At 35.1% G+C, this 16454-nt stretch overlaps 1 long non-coding RNA gene across 2 annotated transcripts in view; it reads right to left on the bottom strand.

The window, feature by feature from the left end:
- The window catches only part of LOC128247356 (uncharacterized), a 71711-nt gene that overhangs the window by 14143 nt on the left and 41114 nt on the right, over positions 1 to 16454 (bottom strand). For both annotated transcript variants that reach the window (XR_008263752.2, XR_008263753.2), the window contains one exon: positions 15427 to 15637. This is a non-coding gene — a long non-coding RNA (uncharacterized LOC128247356). The remainder of the gene's footprint in view (positions 1 to 15426; positions 15638 to 16454) is intronic.

The raw sequence follows: 16454 nt of genomic DNA, 5'->3' as shown, positions 1-16454 counted from the left end.
TTGTAAAATGCTCCGCTTTCAAGCCTGCGACTTCACATTCCTCGAGGAGGGTTACATTACGGTCAATCTTTCGAGCCCGAGCGGCCTCCATGTTACCTTCATAAGTAACCGTTACCTCGACTAGATTCACAACTTTCTTTCCTTCGCACTACATTGAAATTCGTTTCCTTTCACATTTCATATGAATTAGACCGCAATATCTTTTGATTGTAGTGTTTCATCGTCCTTTTTCGTATCTCCCTTTCTTCTGCAAATTCTCTTCATTGTCTTTGAATAAATAAAGTTTACCTCTTTTGAAATGTATTATGTTGGAGTGCCAAGTAGAAGTAAATGTATATGTTTGACATCTTCATTTTGCTACGATGGTAAAGCCACTTGAAATATTAATTCTCAACAAAACTGCTTGAGACATTTGTGCTGTACAGAAATGTTTTATCTCCTTCAAGCAGGGAGGATAAAACCTCATAGACATTCCCTGTTCCGGCCTACCTCCTTAATTCAATGAAGACAGATTGTTCTTGCGTGCGTGGCACCATTCTGGTTGTTTGGAATTCTTCATTGGGTGTTCCTAGTTCAACTGGATACGCAACCACAACAGATCTACAAAGGAACACTTTATCGCATTATGTAAGAGGTCTAAACTTTATAGTTCTCTGTAACATAATTTAGTAAAGTGTTCTCTTGTTGATCCTCTGTATTTATCCACATTGGCAAAGTGCAATGAGGAACAAATGATATAAACTTGTGTCTATTGTAATGCTTCCTATATCTGTTGTGTACATTATAAGTAGTAATACTACTAAGTGTAGTGGTAGCTGCGACGTTAATTTCATTCACTCTATGAACTGGAAACTAGGAGGGAAGTAAACTGTTCCTCTACAGTCCCTTTTAGTCGAGCAAATTGACCCCAGAACTTATTCTTTTGAAGCCTAGTACTTATTCTATCGATCTCTCTTGCCGAACCGCTAAGTTACAGGGATGTAAACACACCAGCATCGGTTGTCAAGCGATGTTTGGGGCACAAACACAGACACAAACATATACACAGACATACATATATATATGCATATATATATATATATATATATATACATACATACACACACACACACACACACACATATATATATATGTATATATATATATATATATATATATATATATATATATATATATATATATATATATATATATATATACATACATACATCTATATACTACGGGCTTGTTTCAGTTTCCGTGTACCAAATTCACTTACAAGGCTTTGGTCGACCCGAGGCTATAATAGAAGACACTTGTCCAAGGTGCCACGCAGTGGGAATGAAGCCAGAACCATGTGGTTGATAAGCAAGCTACTTACCACACAGCCACTCAGGGAGTACGTATGTAAAATTAGGGTAAGAATGACAAAGTGACACAGGGAACGTGATAAACGACAAAAATATTTACAGTATGGGGACTATAACTGTAAAAGATAAGAATCTTCATTTTGAATATTGTGTACACACTTAGTTTCGTAAGAAAGCGTCAATGTAAAAATTGATATTTTGTTCTGACAAACGAGGTCTCGAATATTGATAATAACACCATTTTAAAATAATAACACTTGGCTTAGATTAAACGACATCAATGTCAAAGTAAAGCAGTAAATATTAATTTGCTCTCACAGCTTTAGAAAGCCCAGTGTTGATAAGAGATTTAGTGATGTATTTATCTGAAGGCTACTGATTGGATTTCAGAGACCAGCTGAAAAATAAATTTCTTATATCAGCTTCTAAATACACAAGGTCTCTTACGGAAATTCTAGTACTGGTCAGATAATTACCAAAGAACTACAGTCTTCTTCACAATTCTATTCATACAAGAGGTAATGGACAACCCATAGCCAGTAGCCAGAGAAAAGACTTGTAAAATTTTGGGCTTAAATCTACAGACACAAATACACGCATATATGTGCAAGTATCTATACATATCTCTCTCCCTGTCTCTTTTTCTCTCTCTCCCTCTTTCTCTGTCTGTCTCTGTCTGTCTGTCTGTCTGTATCTCTCTCTCTCTCTCTCTCTCTCTCTCTCTCTCTATATATATATATATATATATATATATATATATATATATATATATATATATATATATAAGTATCTTACTTACTATCCACATGGTTCCGGGTTCAGTCCCACTGCGTGACGCCTCGGTCAAGAGTCTTCTACGATAGCCTGGGGCTGAACAAAGCCTAGTAAGTAGATTTGGCAGACAGAAACCGAAAGAAGCCCATCATGAATATATATGTGTGCGTGTGTGTGTGTGTGTGTGTGCGTGCATGTTTGTATGTGTATGTATGCATGTATATGTGTGTATGTATGTGTGAGTGTATGCATGTAGGCATACCAAATGTGACAGAAGGACATGGAGGCAAAATTGGCTTTCCTTTCTTAAATTTATTTCATATGTGGGTAATAAATAATGTTATGATGTAAATGTAATCCTCAGAGGCACCTCAGCAGACAGACGAGAAATGTTGGTCTATGATGTTCCTTCATTTTTCATAATGATTTGCTTTATCTGTTAGCCATGCTTAATAAAATACACAACGTCCATTCTGCAAGAGGATTTCCTACATAATTGTCTAGTTCGCTAGTTGCTTCAACTGAAATGAATTGGTTACTTGCTGACAAAACCTGGAGACATTGCTTTCGTATGACTTGTCGGTTATGGATCATTTTTGGTAGTTTCCTTGTTTGTTATTTAGTCATTGTAGTACATAGCACACGCAAATACGTTTTATTTACCTTGGAAGTCGATAAGTGTATTTCAGCGTCTAACAGTTTACATTACTACGAAATTTGGTCAGTCATATGTCTTGATCGTATATATATATATATATATTGTGAATTCAGCCAGTCTATACTACAAATTATATTAGTAGATTTGCATTTGAAGGCTTAAGTCTCGTATTACTGTGCACCGAGACATACTGAGAAGTTTTCTACTTCTATGTTTTGTATACAGCTCAGTAGAGCGAAGATCTTGAGTTTCTACACATACTTATCTGACATTGTCAACCACATCCCTTAAATGCTTGCAAAATCACTTTATTTCATTGCGGATATACTGTTGAAAAGTTTGTTTCAGGAAATAGATATATTTTAAAATCTATGTCATATCACAAGTTTTTTTTTTATTTTTAAAGGAATCGATGGAACATCTCAACGCAGCTTTACGTTTATATGCAGTTAAACATAGACATTTAAAAAATATCATTGGTATATCATCAATAGAAAATAAATAATTTGCTTTCATTCCGCTAATCCAGGCGATATATATTGTAGTCATTCAGAATATTGCTCTACAAATGCAATTCGACCCACAAACTCTCCGAAGACACCACTCCACTCCACTCACGCTTAGCAATAGACTCAAGACATCCAGTAATGCCCAAATACAATTTCTATACACAATCATATTAAACACGTCATAGAAATCATAGCAAGAAAGTGATATTATTTTCCATTCTATTAAAAAAAGGATTTTGTACCAAATGGATAATTATTCATAGAGTCTATGAATGTTTGATGAATAATCTAAGAAATGATGAACAAACGAGACATAAAAGCAACCAACCTACCAATCAATGATACGTCTGAACCAGTTGGCTCCCAAACAAAGCTACTTAAAACCGAATAATCTAATAATCTCATAGCAGTCGTTGTACCAAACGTATTCAATATACAATTGCTCCCATCGCCCAGACAGAACATACAACACAGTAATAAACTGTCTTTCATAAAAATTGTTCAACATTTAGTAAGTTTGATATATATATAACTAATATTAATCAATATAACTTAAATTATTCAGCAAAGCTTTTAATTTTCCAACCTATATTTTGAGTGATCAGTCACACGTATTGACCATTCAGATATGATCATAATATTATAAATGAAATAAATAAAATGAGAAACCTTTGGTATTCTCTTTGCATTAGAAGCAATTTTGGACTCGATTAAAACCTAGCATGGTAGCCATTGTTCGGCGGAAGTGATCAAATAAGTTGGAATATATATATAGATATATACCTTCACCCAAATAAAAAATAAATTAACTACGTTCAAGGGTGGCTTCCATTGCGTGGTCTTGTCTATTCACATTTAGAAGTACAAACCTTCGGGAAGCAGACTAAATGAGAAGAGAGGCACAATTTAATGAATGTAATCTTTCCACCATTGTTGAAAGATATGCAGCATCTGTATGTTTTATTGATGTGAACATAATCCCTTTCCACTGAGTATGAAATCTATATAGCAAACTCAATCAGTAGTTAAATCTGTAATTCATTCAGTAAAATATTTTTCTTCGATTTTAAAGCGTCTCTTTTAACACAGACGCTAATAGGAAGACTAATTCTCGTACAACATATTGTATGGTCGACAACCTATCCACGGTTCATTTGTATATGACTGAATTTTATACAGGTTAGCGGACGAAAACTAAACCGCATGAAGGGTTGATGAATACATACATGTCGACACATTTCGAATAATGCGTGTGTATGCATGTAAGCATCAACATACTTATTTGCATATGCAAATTATACTTATATAATTGCTCTGTTTAAGGGTTTTGGAAATTAATTTTATGAAATGACCGCCTCACTTGGTTTTTACCATTTCAACAAGTTGAAATTCCATGAGTGTTCCGTGCGTGCTTCACAGTCTTGCGTGATTATCAATTCGTTATACCACAAATTTTCAGCCACCATTTGCATTTCATCGGAAACGAAGAGTGGAAATACATAGTGTGGTGACATGTTATTTTGTTGTTTGACGTATCAAGAGCAAATAGGACAAATAAACACCGGTTTCACACACTTTAGTTTGAATCTTTCAGGTAAATCGCAGGAAAGAAGAAGCTTTGAAGGGACAAATGCAATTGTCCGATCACATATGACTCTGCGCCTTCCATTCAAGTGTTTGTATGTTTGTAAGTGATTTATACAACTGAGACATCCCAGCCTTCGAGCATAACATCCAGCATGTGACAACAAGACAGAGTATCTATTACGTCAGCACACATCTGGTAATTAATTAAGTTGAGTAGATTGAGCAACAGCAACAACAAATAAATTGCCTTACTTAAGAAAAATATGTGCTGCTTAGAAAGCTAAGATCAAATCACAACATTTGTAGTTGCATATATATTTGGGTGTGTGCATATGTCTGTGTGTGTGTGTGTGTGCTTTTTTGTGTGCAGGTGTGTGTGTGTGCTTATGTATGGTGGTATATGCACATATGCATACCTACATATGTTTGTATGTGCATTTGCATATTTAGTCACCGAGTGCACATACATTTAATTCACATACATTGTGGTGCACAATGTGTCAATTAGCTAATGCATTTCGCTATGTGATATTCATACCTGTTACAATGAGCCTTACATTCATCAAAATTATCAATGCATTTTCTTTTGCAGCTGAGTTGAACTTTGAGGCTAATACAGTCGAATGCGAATAGGGACTTTGTTAGGCTTGCAGACGTTTGGAGCAACAGAGACAAATGAAATATTTTTGAAGCAGTAATTTGCCTTTAGCAGTGTATAAATAATACGTATAATTGGTAAATACCATTATCTGAGGAGAAACGATGAAATATCTAAAAAATAAATCATTACTTGCATACAGTTATATATTTAAGAAATGAGGAATTATGTACATTATTTAAATTATTTACATCATTTACATTCGACAGATATTTGTCCCCATCTTGTTTGTTGTTAACACAACGTTTCGGCTGATATACTCTCCAGCCTTTTTCATGTGTTTTGGGGTAATTTCGAACATGGGTTCTTATTCCTAAGGTATTTTTCGAAGCACGGGTGGGGTGGGGGTTAGGCTGAGGGCGGGGTAGAGATGGGGCATGTGGGTAGGAAGAGGGTAGGGGTAGAAGTGACATATATGGGAGAGAGTGTAAGGGATGGGATGGGATGGGATGGGATGGGATGGGATGGGATGGGATGGGATGGGAAGGATGGGAAAGCTGGGGTCGGAGTGGGGTAGGCTTATGAGGTAGGGTTAACGATGAAGGGGGAAAGGGAAGATGAGTATGAGAGAAGAGTGAAAGAGAGGAAAAGAGAAAGAAAGTAGGGGTGGAAGAGAAGTAAGAGTCAGAGCAAGAGAGGTGAGCAGAGCAGAGCAAGAGAGGAGAGGTGGGTGGTAGGAGGTAGGAGGGAGGAGGATAGAGGCAAGGGGGGAGTTAGATGAGGAAGGGAGGGGAGTTGAACCCATGTGGCGCAAAGGAACAATGAGAGAAGATTAATGCGTGTTCACGGCGCAAACGGGGGTCCGGATGACCCTTGTGCAAGGACATTCCGAACACGGACATGTGTCGCAAAGAGTGACTGGTAGAGCGGAAATAGCGTGAGACAGGGGTGTCATTGCCGAGGCGGATGTCTCGGAGGTGTTCCGCGAACCGGTCAGTCAAGCGGCGTCTCCTTTGTCCGATGAACTCAGAATGGCAGAGAGTGCATGAGATGCAATAGGTGATATTGGTGGAAGTGCAAGTGAAATAATCGGTGATGTAATAGGGTTGATGATGGGTGACGGTGAGGAGGGTGGTGTTGGAGAGGTGAAGGCAAATGCAGCAGCATGAGCGGGAGCAGGGGAACGAGCCAGGTTGGGAGGTTGGGTTGGAGAAGAAGCTGTGGACCAAGAGGTCTTGTAGGTTGTGGGCTCGTTTGAAGGAGAGGATGGGTCATATATTTATATACTTATCCATATAAACATATATATATATATATATATATATATATATATATATATATATATATATATATATATATATATATATATATATATATACATACATACACGTCCGTTACGTATATATATATTTATGTGTGTATGTGCGTGCGTGTGTGTTTGTGCCTATATTCAAGTGTGCATTCGTTTGTATGTAAATGCTGTCAGACATCTAGTGTTGTCCAGCTGCCGAATAAGTAGAAACATTATTATTTTTTGTTAAACTTGAATGATCTAATTTGTAATGAATAAATAAAAAAAAATAACATTGAGCAATGCAGGTGAGGAATGAGGCAAAATATCTAAGGTGATGTTAAGAATAAACTAGAAAAGATATTGCACATAGGTTCCTTAGCCAACCTATGATACATCAACGAAGATTTACTGTATTTTCGGGAATATAAGGCGTATTCCTATTTAGCAGACCTAACCTGCGAGAAAAAGCCGCAACTAACCCTGAATCCCCAAGCTAAATATCTTACACAATTTCGTGTATAGGATACATGAAAATTACGACTGACACCCTGTGGTAAGGTATTATAGTAGGCTGAATTACAATAATTTCCTTAATATTACCAAATATCACCACTGACATCCAACGTCACTAGTTATGTTCAGAGTTAATAACATTTACGAAGTCTAACCAAACAGTGGACCTCAGCATATAATGCGCAGAGTGACTTCAGCATATAATGCGCAGGGGGAATTATTTAAAAAAAAAAGTTCGCTTTAAATGCTGAAAAATACGGTACTTTCCAAATAAAGATAAGAAAATAGGTCAAGCGTTCGGAAAAAATATTTTGTTACTTGCAGAATTTCTAGTGTTAATTTCTAAGTTTTAATGTAGAAATTAGTTGTAACGATTAAGTTGTAATATAGATACTGGTAAATAGCAAACTGTAATGTAAATATTTCCGTAATTATATTTGCTTATATTTTTTATCATAATATAGTTACATGCCTAATGTGCATTTTCCCCTTGGTTTGTATTTTTTACAAAGTTTATGAGATGTTGTCTTATGATATTTTTGCTTTTGTGACTTAAAATAACTATGAACTGATGTTTTATTGATTATATATATTCTTGTAATTCTATTTTAATCTTCAGCACATAAGACGGTAGGAATTCTTTTCCTTTCTACTCTAGGCGCAAGGCCTGAAATTTTGAGGGAGGGGTCCAAACGATTAGATCGACCCCAGTATGCCACTGGTACATAATTTATGGAACCCGAAAGGTTGAAAGCAAAGTTGACCCCGGCAGAATTTGAACTCTGAACGTAATGACAGGCGTAATACAGCAAATCATTTCACCCGGCATGTTTACGTTTCTGCCAGCTCTCCGCCTTAAAACGTTAGGAATTCTACGAGAAACATGTTTATCCTACAAAATTTCTAAAATAGACAACATTTCTAGTTCGTCACTTTGAGTTCTGTTTTTAAAAAAATGGTCTGAACCCCAACATCTGGAATTTAATGAGGGTTATTGTTGTTCATAAAAATACACCACCCGCTACTTGAAATTGAAAGTACTTGAAATAAAATAGAATACTTGATAGGATGGAAGAAAATTATCGCTCCTGAGACAATCAATTATAATGTTTTCGTTCATGTATTTATGAGTAATAGAATTGTTTTGCTACAGAGTTTTAGTACATCAAAATGACATAGCATAATAATAGGTAATCATGTCTGCTATTGAGTGCATATTATTTTCAATGCGTAACAGTGCTAGCTTGTACATGACAGTGATAAACTGCAGTAGAGTTCATTTGCCTCTTGTGGTCTGTGATCTTGATTTCTTGGTGGTTAACCCAAAGTTGTTGGGGACTGTATGGTACAAAGCCAACATAATTGTGTTATTCTATGCTAAGAATAATTCAAAATATTAATGTTAATCATTAAGCCTCCTCTGAATGTTTTTGTATATTAGAATATTTCTGCAGCATATCCGTATATGATTCTATCATACTGATCTCTCGATCAATCTGAAGTAACCTTCACTCTTCGGTATATAAGTGCAGAAGAAAATCAATTACATATTAAGTATGGATGTGAGAGATAAAGTTTGTCTTCCTCTATCATTCAAACGGACTGAAGAAGAAAATGGAACCATGTAAAAACGGAAGCCGTACTTTTTTAAGGGTATCTTAAAAAACCGCCATCTACAAGTGACATGCAATTTAATATGTATCTGCGGGAGAAGCATTGTGCTTCCGCATAACAGATTCCATAAGAATATGACCACAAAAGCTTTACTATACAATGTTTAAAATGACAAACTTTGCATTGTTTATACTGCACAAGTAATTCCATACTTGATAGATGTGCCATATTGAAATTCTCCTTACTGAATTCCTGATATACTGTGCTGCTTCCATTTCGCTAGTATCCAAGCTTCCCTTTCAGTAGAAGCTTCGGAGGTTGTGTTTGTCTTGTTTGGACATTGTCAGAATGCGTTCCAAGCTATGATAAGGATGTGCCTTCGACAGGCATGTTTTAAGGTAATAGCTGAGCTAAGCATTTAATGCTTATGATATGGCAGCAGTTGAGTACCACACATGTTTTGAAAACTGTTGGGGTTCGTAGGTAATTTCATAATACGAGGATTGCTTGAATATGTGCATGCTAGCGATTGCGTCTGCTTATATATACACTTATCCATACTTGTATTACAATCAAATCGACGAACAATGAGGATAAATTTTATCATCTCATTATGAAACGTTGCCGTTCACTGTATAGTAATCTACATATTGAATGAAACCTATACTTTCTTGGTTCTCTATGTTACGTCGAGCCTGGCTAAGCAATTTATATAGTTAATTCGTTTTAGCTCTCCGAAAAATTCCTCGTCACGAATATGTTGCACAGATTAGAATTTCTTCATGAACGATCCCACACTCTGTCCAGTGTATATCTACGTTTTTACTCCTCTTACCGATAGATATGTTTTTCATGATGTTGATGATGACAGATTTCTTTTTGTTTTTTCTTACCAATATCTTTTCCATCAATTTATCGTCTGTTCTGCAGGAATCTACCTCGATTTTAGTGAAATCACTTATCACAAATGTCTGCAAATGTTAGCAATGCTGATAAAGTTGTTTGCTTACAAGTCAAATAACTTCAACTAATCTTCAAGTTTTCATGTTAATCTGAAAATAGAATTTCCTGCAAGTAATGCAATACACAAGATTTAAACGAAAGCATTTCCTCACATTAACACACGTATATAAATACGTATATCGCACAGCACAGAAAAGAAGACATGCATCTACACACACGAAATGAAGCTTAATATTGCGTGTATGTGCATATACGCTCACATACATAGATACATACATACTCAAATACATACGTCCATACATACATGCATACATACATGCACACACACACACACACACACACCCACACACACACACACACACACACACACATATATATATATATATATATATATATATATATATATATATATATATATATATAAATATATATATATATATATATATACATAAGCAAACACGCACATCCATAAATCTGTGTGCGTGTGTGTGTGTTTCTGTTTATGATTTGTGAGTAAGTGTCATATTATAAAACTATATTCATACAAACGTCAGTTTAAACCACATTCTTTCTTTCTTGGTCATCTTTCTTTCTTCACATTACAGATTTATCTAAAATTCAATTCAGGCTATATAACAGAATTAGTATTTTGAAATAGAATTGAAACGCCAAAGATTCAGTGAAAGTTATCACGTTAAAATTCACTCTAATATTTCTGTATGTTTTGTAAAGCAACATCCTCATACTGAAATGCAAGATTTTTTCCATATACATAAGTTACGGAATTCTTCTCTAAACTTCTATCTAAATTATTTCATAAATATTTATTGCGACGATAGAGACATTATTTTGCAATTAACATTTTACGAAGTATATTTGTAATAATTTAACAAATTGTAATTCGCTCTTCTGGTTACCACCATGGAGCCAATACGCGTTTTATGGTTCTGTCATGTTTTGATATGTGCGTATGGTTGAATACACTAAATATATACGCACAGATGCATATAGATCTACTTTATAAATATCTATATATCATCTATCTATCTACCTATCTATCTGTCAGTCTATGTATGTATGTATGTATGTATGTATGTATCTATCTATCTATCTATCTATCTATCTATCTATCTATCTATCTATCTCTCAACAACTACTAGGCACCTAAGAAGTTAAATTGAAATGCAGGTATATAACATGTCATTGAAGAGCATGGAGTTGATCATGGTGGTCTTTCTTCCGTTTGTTAGATATGTTTCAGTATTCGGTAATAAATAATGTTACGACGTGAATGGCACATTACACAGGCCACGTTCCTCTCCCATACACACAGTGATACACGCATATATATATATATTCTTTTATTCTTTTAGTTCTTACAGTCATTTGATTCCAGCCATACTAGAGCACCGCCTTTAGTCGAACAAAACGACCGCAGGACTTATTCTTTGTAAGCCTGGTACTCATTCTATCGGTTACTTTTCCGAACCGCTAAGTTACAGGAGTGTAAGAACACCAACATCGGTTGTCAAGCGATGGTGGGGAAGAGACACAGACACGCACATACACACATACACATATATATGTATGTACATATATATATATATATATACGAGGGACTTCTCTCAGTTTTCATCTCCCCAATCCACTCACAAGGTTTTGGTCGACCCGCGGCTATAGCAGAAGATACTTGCCCAAGGTCGCATGTAGTAGGACTGAACCCGGAATCATGTGGTTGAGAAGCAAGCTTCTTACCACGCAGATGCACACACACGCACACGCACGCGCACACACACATACACACACATACACACACACAAACACAAACACACACACAAACACACACACACCCACACACACACACACACACACATAGAGCTCATAAGCGATCAACGTAATGACTAAAGAAAAGAGTTTAATATTAGGGTATTTAATCTCTCGACGGGAAACAGTAGGGATGTTCGTACGCATGGGACAGGAACTCACAACTCTTTGTTTTCGCACCAAGTGTGTTACAATTACACAAAATTATCCCTGGCTTCTTTCCGTCAGATTTCAGAACTATAATTAGTTCATAGTGTTGTTTTTGTAAACAAACATCATGTGTAATTTCTGCGATGTTTTTTGGTAAGCAGTGTCGATTTTTACAATTCTGTAAATAGTAATGATAATATTTTATGAGCTTAAAGCTTATAAGCGATCACTGTGTAGTGACTAAAGAAAATAATCTAATATTGGGTCATATAAGCCCTCGACGTGAAAAAGTAGAGTTTTTCGTAAGTCCTTGCCATAACGGTTCCGGTGCTGCGCCTACAATCTTGTTTTCGCGGGCTCGTCACCCGGATCGATAGTACGTTGTGCTCCTGTGTAAAACACTTCATTTCTCGTTACTCTCCCAGTGTCCACTTAGCTGTCAATGGGTAACCCTCTGAAGGACTGGTATTTTGACCTGCGGGAATGCTACCCTATTAAAATTTTCCTCTTACCAATTTAGCTCCCTTTGGCTATCAGTGAGAATAATGGAGTGATATTCTTCAAAATATCATTTGGAATCGTAATTTGATCGCAGTCGTCTTTGGTATAGATAGAGAAATTTCTAAGATGTATGAAATCTGCACCTCGTTGAAGCTGAATAGCCTTTTCTTCCACCACTTGTTTGGCATGTCTCTGATGCAAGTTTCTTTATTCATGTTAGAGAATGGATCTTATTCAAGAGAAAGCCGAGCATCTCTTTTGAGACTCCTTCTTTGTTATCTTCAAAGCAATCATGGTTCTTCATTTTCGTCTAGTCAAATTTAATTTTAGCAGTTTTCTGAATGATGTCACGAATTATTGCCCACTTTAAACTAATATGCTTGGTGTTAGAAGGGCAGTTTTTCCGGTACGGTTTATGTTATCTTTGGAATTCTTCGGCTTTGTCTTTAAATTCCTATGTATTAAACTTTCTGCTAGGGGAACACAATAAGAAACAGATGGTTTAAAGCGAACATACATTCTGAATTGGTGAATGGCAGGGGAGGATTTAGACCCAACAATTGACTGCTTTCTGGCTATATTCGTAGTAATGGCATCTTATTTGCTGCGTTGATGAATGACGATGTAGTCAAGGGCGTGTAAAGTCTTACAGCATGGATGCATCCTCTAGTTTTAAATCATTTGTTGGGGCGGGCCTGCGAGTTACTCGGAGTTCGAGATGGTAAAGCCCTTTCGGACTGAAGATTCCGGTACCTTGTTTTCATATAGCTATCTTTCACATTATGTATTTCTTTTCCTATATATAAATGGGCATATATCTATTAAATTCATTTCTTCTTCATAAAATACCCTCTCCACTGGAATTTTCCATAGAATGGGAACTTGCATCATACATTCCGTGGCAGAGAATGCCAAGTTATCTGCCTCAAATGACGATTGCCAGTACTTCAAATATCTGAAATGTCGACACAGCAAGGAGCTTGTATAGTCACTCGACTTCCTAGAAGTAGTAAGCTAGAAAACAAACCTTAAATCAGACTGTACCGTTTTTAAAAGTGGAATGAAAGCCTTATATAAACTAGTCTTGTATAGCCTTAACATTTCATGGTGCTCACGTTTGAAATGATCTTCATTCTGTTTTTTTGTTTTGTTTTTTTCTCAACTGTGTTGACCTGAGCTAAACACCACACAACATCATAAAGATGATCAAAAACATGGAATCAATTTCCAGTTTCATTTTCAACCATTTCTCATGCTAATGGTCACCATTACGATTATATACTTCTTGTATGTTCTTTCGAGTAAATTTCATTATATCGATCACATCAGATAATGTCGATGAAATAAATGTTGTTACCCTAGAAATCCCATAAATTAATATTTTCACCACTTTATCATTTCTCATGCTAGAATCAACTTTCCAAATGCTCTGTTGCAAGGTTCGTCGTCGAGAAACACTCTAGCGCGCACATAATCAAAGCTAATCTATCAAGAATCTATTGGCTAAATGTTTCTTATTCATACTTTATGAATGCTTTTCTGGTTTTCAACACCAATAAATAGCACTGTGTAGCTCCTAACAATGCACCAGTTTATGCACATGATATTATTTTTGAATCATACCAGCAGAGGTCAAGTTAGTGTAATCAAGACATATGTGAAGTTTGACTAAATGTGACTTTAATTAATTCATTTTTTTTATGGAATCCTCTTTTAACCGAGTTCATTATTTCGACAACATAATCGGTTAGTTGCCTGGCATAAAAGAATACATTAAGGACTCTCTGTAAATCCTAAATGTAATTGATGCTAAGCTTCAACGTTCTTTGTTCCTTAACTTGAATTCAGTATTTACTTGATCAATCCATTCATCTATAGATACACAAACACACCATCCAACATACAAACAGGTTCATATATCTACGTGTATACGTGTATGCGCGTCTGTTTGTGTTTATTTGTATTTATAAACGTACTTGTGTGTTCGTGTGTGGGCAGCTGAATTTTGTTGCGTATGTATACATATATAGTACAAAATGATGTAGGAGTGAGAGCATGTTCATGAACGAAGTGGAATAGTATGACGGACTCATTTTGAAGCCATCCTAATGTCTTGGAACCGTAATATACAAATTACTCAACTGGAAAGAACTATCATCACACTTCATTATAATTAGCCTTATAAGCTAAACTGTAATTTCAATCTAAAATTCTTGCGTTTATTTGCTTATAGTTAAAATTTTAATTTCTTATTCACGCCTGAAAGTATTCAGTTCAATGATACTTGAAATTGATTATAAGATTTGCGGAGCTTTTAAATGATCCATTTTATCACTGTAACACTAATATTGTTAAATACATTTCCCTGGAGTCGATTAACATCAAACCTCAGAAGATTTTAATCTCTAGCTTTAGATAATTTTATAAGTGTATATTTGTCTTTTCATCAAATTTATTGTACATCTGCAGGTGTGAGTTGTTTGTAAATTTGTGACTGATATTTTCTTTTACATTTCTACGCACGTGATAATGTTTTTTTTTTTTTTAGATAGTAGATTATATTGAATTTTTCTGTTATTTTTGTATTCTGTGTTATCTAATTTACATGTCCATTACAAAATATTTAGCTGCGTCGAAACATTAATATGAGATTTCGATAGTAATCCTGTTACTTCGTATGCACTCATCTATATCGCTCTGAACAAATATTAAAGTTAATTATTACTCCATGACCTATCAATACACGTGATTAAAAGAAACATAGATAATTGAAACCTAACATATAAAATGTGTGTTATCATGATTCTGTAGGAATCAAGATGTATATTGAAGACAACAAAGAGGACATTATATTTTAATATTTACTTAATTTCTCTTTTCTACTTCGATATCCCAAACCAATTAACATAAAAGTCACCTTCCAAAAAAAACAAAGAAAAAAAGAAAAAAAGGAAGCTAATGTTGCTGCATGTTATGTTGGCAGCTAATGATATACAGTGCTTGTGATCAATCTTGGATAAAAAAAAATTACGCTCAACTTTCTTATACTCAATAAGATGTGAAATGTAAATTCAATAATGACTTATACTTACACACTTCCAAGTTATACGAATTTGCTACCGTTGCAACAGTTTTATATTTCATATGTTTGCTATTGTTATTCAATCGTAAAAATCTTGAGAAACAAAGATGACGAACTGGATAAAATTTTAGTAAGTTGAACATAACGCTTTGCAAGATTTGTTCAGGGTCTTTACATTTTGTGTTCAAATGTCTCATAAGCCACAATTGCCTTTCCTACTTCTGCAAAATAAAATAAAATAACCTTCAAGTATTCTATTTGATTAAATTGCCTTTCTCCCCCAACGCAATTCCTTGATCCAATGGTGATGTTAGGAATTTTATTCGACCAGGATGGTGAAGTTACTTGTTTTTTTTTTAATATCGTACGTGTGTCCTACCAACAGAGAATATCAATAACTTTTGTGTTCAACATAAAATAATAAATGCAAAACAATTTATAGCAGAATGTTACAGGTGAGAGAAATTCTGATGACAATGCAATGAGTTACGTACAGCTTCGTAGAAATTCTAAAGTTGTGATGTAATTGAGGTGATGTACTTAAATTTTAACACAATTACAGCATTGTAATGTACTTGATAAAATAGTTACAGTTACGCTTAACAGTAAGTATATCTATATATCGCGGAGAAAAGTTTCTTCCGATAACATTATAGTTCAAATATCAGAAATATGACGCTCATTACTTTCAGCCTCTCACATTATTGCATTTGATATTCTCTATAATGTCTTGTGTACCTGATAAATTATATTCGAACAACTCGACCCACTTTAGATTCAAGATCAGGGATACCGTATTGTTATGTCACATATATTTCAAATGTGTCGTTATGCCACGCATATTCAAATGTATTTAAATTATGTACTTAAAGTATTAGTGATGGTTTAAGTACCATTAGTGTATATGTCGTTCTAAACAGCTGACTTGCATTTTCTTTCCAAACAAAAATAAAATAAAATATAATTCAATGAAATCATACAGGTAAACTGTTTGATCTTCACAGTTAGATCCGCCTTTTAGATTATGATTAAATGTTA

Source organism: Octopus bimaculoides, chromosome 3, assembly GCF_046866305.1.
Source record: "Octopus bimaculoides isolate indiv1 chromosome 3, ASM4686630v1, whole genome shotgun sequence".
NCBI classification, from domain to species: domain Eukaryota; kingdom Metazoa; phylum Mollusca; class Cephalopoda; order Octopoda; family Octopodidae; genus Octopus; species Octopus bimaculoides.
The sequence above is the reverse complement of the archived record's forward strand: the minus strand, read 5'-3'. Positions and strand labels throughout refer to the sequence as shown.